The following is a 5593-nucleotide window of genomic DNA, read 5'->3' as shown; positions in this document are numbered from 1 at the left end:
AAGGGAATTTAAAAAAAATAAATTTAAAAAAAATAAATTATTTTTTTATGTTTAACAGTGTTAGAAAAATTGAAAAATATTTTTTAATATTTAATAATATTATAAAAAATAAACTGGAAAATAACTTATTAATATTTTATTTTTTTAAGTATATTAAAATAATAAGAAGTGAATTTTACAAATTAAAAATTTAAATAAGAATGAAATTAAAAAAAAAAATTATAAATTATCTGAAAAATAATAAATAGTAATTAAAATAATACTTATCAAATCTAACAAATAAAAAAAATTAAAAATAATAAAATTAAAATAATAATGATTACAATTTCATAAATTATTTTAAATAAAATAAGTAATAATAAAAAAATAAAAATCAAATTTGATAAATAAAAAATTTCAATTAAAAGAATGATAAGATAAAAGTAAATAACAATCATAAAAATAAGGATCAAAATTAATATAAAAATTAAATTTTAAGGGATGAATTTAAAAAAAAAATTTAAACAAAATATATAGCAATTAAAAGTTTGATAACTAAATTTGATATAATCAGCAAATAATATGGTATTTTTAAATTTTTCATAACTTTTAAAAAGTATTTTCTATTCAGAATAAAAAAATATTTTTCTAAAAATAAAGTTAAATTTTTTTTTATAATAAATTATTTTATGTTGACCAGAAAATATTTTCAATGATTAATTTTTTTAATGATTAATTTTTATAACAGCAAATAAATACAGAAAAACTTAAAATGAGATTTCCAGCCTAGAAACTATTTTCTTCGAGAAACAAACGTTCCTTTAAAATTATTTCAAAAAAAAATTGGATTATTAAATTATTAAAAATTAAATAGGTTTTCTCAAATTTATATTTTATGAAATTTAATTAATAGTTCCAACACGGATTAAATTTGGATTCCATATTTCTTAGATCAATACCCCGCATCGTTTTTCCTCTACTTGATTCCTGCACCAAGCAAGTATAATTAATATACTTCTTTTCCTTCTATTCCTCCAAATAATGGAATCCAATATGTAATATCATGTTTATTTTTATATTTTAAAAATATTTTTAAAAAGTAAAAAAGTTTATATTTTTAAATTAATACTTTTTATGTTTTTAAATTATTTAAATGTATTGATGTTAAAAATATTTTTTAAAAAAAATAATTATATATTTTTTTAATATATTTTTAAATAAAAAATATTTTAAAAAATAATTGAACACCAACAAAATCTTCTAAGAATTGATAACAAATAATTAATAATCTCATATACAATAATAACAACAAATAATTAACAATAGCAAGTCCGCGTGCTCTACACAAATAAAACATTCAACACTTGGCTTCATTTAGGGGGTGGGGGGTGGCATTACACATTTGGACTTACTTTTATGTGGGAAATTGTCAGCTTTTAGCTTGAAAGAGTGTCACGTTGACACATAGCATCCAGACAGGTAAAGCCACCATGAAAAGGGACAAAACTCCAATTACTTTGCCATCTTCCTCGTTCTCGTGTGCTTTTCTTTTCTTTTTCTTTTTATTTTATTTATTTTTTTTAGCATTGGATTCATAAAGGAAAGATTCAAACTCGAAATTATGGCACAATAATCTCGGTCCAAGATTAGCTTTAAGCAATATAGGATTGCATTTAGCTCATAATATGAAGACTCATGTATACCAATCTACGTATGCAACAAAAAAGGATAGAGATAAAAATATAAAATTTCTTTTTATTATATTTAAATTAAGTATTTATTTGCTTTTACTTGTTTTTTAAAGTGATTTTTATTTAAAAAATATATTAAAATAATATTTTTTTATTTTTTAAAAAATATTTTTGATATCAATATATCAAAATAATTCAAAAATATAAAAATTTACTTTTATAAAATTTTGTTTTTTAAATTTTACTCAAGTTCTAGCTTTTGTTAATTGATATTGAAAGAATGGGCATCAATGTAATAAATCCCAACGAATAGAATCATGCGCAAATGACACCCTTTTAAAGGTGCATCCCCTCGCCATTTTGCATGCGGAAAAAGTGTTGACCAAAAATCCCACATGAAAAGAAGCATCGCATCATTATCACCTCCATAGACAACTTTTCTCTCTTTCTTGTTCGTTGTCCTGACCCTTTGTTATATAGTTTTATAATAAGATCAATTGATTTAATATTTTACCTTCCACCTTGGACCATCTCATTCGTAGTTGTACAGGAAATATAAATATAAACATATTGTGACACACAGGAGAAATGGAAATAATGATGCACATGTAGTGGCATGGTTGCAACATGATCTAACCTATTACGAGTCTTGTTTGTAAAATATTATTAGATTAATTTTTAAAATATTTTTTTATTTTAAAATATTTTAAAATAATATTAATTTTAATATTTTTAATATAAACACGTCAAAACAATAAAAAAATACTCAAAATATTTATTTAAAACTAAAAAAATTAAAAACTTTCAAAATCACAATCTTACTATATAAACAAATACATTATACATGTAGATGTCGGGGGTTGGTTGTCTCACTCTTAGTTGAAGGCTGAAAGTAGTAGTAATGTTAATTATTTGACCATGTTTAACCACCGATCAAATACTTTTTTTAAAATATATATATATATATATATATATATATATATATATATATACATGCAAACTTTTTATGGCATGTTTTTGTACATAAAGAAATCTCAAGCAAAATTTAAAAAGTCCATGCATGTGTATAATTAAAAAAATAAGAACTATTTATGTAAAAAAGCAATTATCAAGTTCAATTTCTATCAAGTCAAAGTAAACTAACCAAACTTAATAGGGTTTAATAATTTTTTTTATAATATTTGATTCAAAATATACACTTATAACATTAAAAACTTGCAAAGTATCAAAGTGATTGGAAAAAAAAAACAAATTGAAATAAATTATATTATCCAATTAATAATCAACCAAATATTAATATTAGATGATAAAATTAAAAAAAATAAGTAAAAAAAAAAATTCCAGCTATAATGAATTGGAGAAAAAAAAAAAAAAACCTAAAGCTCCTAAACCTCTAAAAAAAAGCATAAGCGCGTGAGCATGGTGCAGCCCACGCACTTAAGCTTTTTTTTTATATATAATTTTTTTAAGGGGAGGATGATTAACCTTCTGCCTAATGATTTGAAAAAACAATTAGAGGCAACACATCACCTACGTTGCTCAAGCAAACAACGCGTTGCCTTAATTGTCAATATTTTGGTGATCTCTAGTGGCTGAAAAATTAGGTTAATTAGTTTTAGACTAAAAAAACTAATTTTTAACTATATTTTAACTTGAAAAAAACTGGCAAATATATATTTATAGTCTCTAATAGTCAAAAAATTACATTTAAAATCAACAATTGATTCAAAATTAAAATTCTTTTTAGATTTAAATCCACTATTTCAACCATGTTTAAGGAAAAAACAACACTTTATCTAAACTTTACTCATCAAAAGAACCCATTGAATCAAAAATCACTTATTTTGTGGCTAGAATTGGTTTTAATTGAGACGTTTTCTCTCTATTACTAGAATTTGGACACTTCTTTTCTCTTTCCTCTCTTAAACTAGGAATTAAAAAATAAAAAAATAAATTTTAAAATCAAAATTAAATTTTATAAATTGTCAGAGACTAAAAGCTTATAATCGGAAAAGTTGACAAAATAAAGTATATGTTTATCCTTAATTTTAGCAAAACCATCTTTTATCTATGTTTATCATTTTAATCATTTATTTTTTAATTTTGCAATTTATTAATAAATGTATTTTAATTAATTATTACTTTGGGTCTATAAAGGTGCAATGAAAAAATTATTATTACAATTCACAATTCATAATGATTAATTTCTTGGTAAATAGTGGCATGATAACAATATTTTTGGGTCAACCTATAATTAGGTAAAAACTTGGTTTGATCGTTAATTTGGGTCTATACGGGTGCAATAAAAAAATTATTATTACAATTTGATTAGTTTCTTGGTAAACAGTGGCATGGTAATAATATTTTTGGGTCATCCTGAAATTAGGTAAAAAATTGGTTTGATCTTAAAGAAATTTTTTTTAAAACTATGCTGTATTAATTTTTTTCTTAAAAAAAAAACTACATCTTGTTTTTTTATTGATACAAATCAAATCGATTTAAATATTACCTTTAAAAAAAACTATAGTTTTACTATTATTATAAATTAATTCGATTTAAACTATTACATCATAATTCAGCCTTGATGGTGCCATGTTTAATAATGTTTATCTATGTAATTATAATGACAGGTTCAACGTAACATTTAATGTTAATATCTGTAATAAAAATGTGCCTATTGCTTCACAAACATGCATGCCACCATCTTTACGTGTTGTGTCCTTTCATTTTGGTTTCTCAGCAGGCGGACCACTTTCGAAAGCGTGGTTAAATGGCGGTGCAGTTTGTAGTCTTTTAAATTCAAAACCTAACCTTCTAATAAGGTCTTGTTTGGGGGCAAATGTAGTCGTGGTGGCTTTCCACATCCTTTCTGTCAAACAGAGTTTTTATTTGAGAGCTCACGTGAATCCCACGCTAAAAAAGCAGAAAGCTGATAGAGCCTTTTGAAGCTTCTTAGCTATAATGGCAGCTTTTTTATAAAATATTAATCTCAACATATCTTCAATATCAATCTGGGAATTGATAAATTTGAAGTCTAAGCGGGTTTATATTGAAGAAAAAATAAAAAGAATTGACTGGGCATTACCTCATTAAAAATATAAATTAATTTATAATCTGGTTAACTCAAGAAAATCAATTTAATTTTTTTATGAAAAGTGTTTTAGTTAACATCAATTTATTAGTTTTAAAAGAAATAATTTTTTATTTATAAAAACAATATTATTTTAATTATAGTTTTTAAAAATTAATTAATCTAAAAAAACCCCTCTAACTTTTCAACTCAATTTGCAACTCAAATTAACTCGGACAAGGAAGACTGAGGGAGTGTTGGTATTCTACTTTTATTGAAACTCATGGTCAATAAATTCAAGTTGATTGTTTCTATTAAAACAAAAATGATTTACCTTGAATCAATTAAATTTAAATCTAATTAATTTTTTTTATTAAAAATCTGATCAATTAAATTAAATTAAAATCGGATCAACCTGGTAAACCACCTATTTAATAACTATGATCATCATACAATGGATGAATAGACGAGTCGGGGAATAAAGAACTTATAACCATATGGAACTCGCCAATTGATGAATATACAGCAGAAGCATAATTACATTACAGGCAAAAGAATTGGTGGTGAACAAGCTTTTACAACAACAATTTACCTCCTACCACTTCCTATCCCAGTGTTTCGATTCGATTCTCTCATTCCTGGACTTGTATTTTGTCTTCATTGTAGGGTGAGTACAAAATCCTTTAGTGCTCTGTTCCGACATCATCGTCATCATCCCCGAATGGAACCTTAAAATTGCACTTTCAATCATATATTTTACAAGGATTTTATTTTTACTTCCATGATTACAATCCCAACTAAAAGAATCACAATAAACTCTTAATTGTACAGTCCATATTGATTTGATAAAAAA

Source organism: Populus euphratica, unplaced genomic scaffold, assembly GCF_000495115.2.
Source record: "Populus euphratica unplaced genomic scaffold, PopEup_1.0 scaffold298.1, whole genome shotgun sequence".
Classification (NCBI taxonomy): domain Eukaryota; kingdom Viridiplantae; phylum Streptophyta; class Magnoliopsida; order Malpighiales; family Salicaceae; genus Populus; species Populus euphratica.
The sequence above is the reverse complement of the archived record's forward strand: the minus strand, read 5'-3'. Positions refer to the sequence as shown.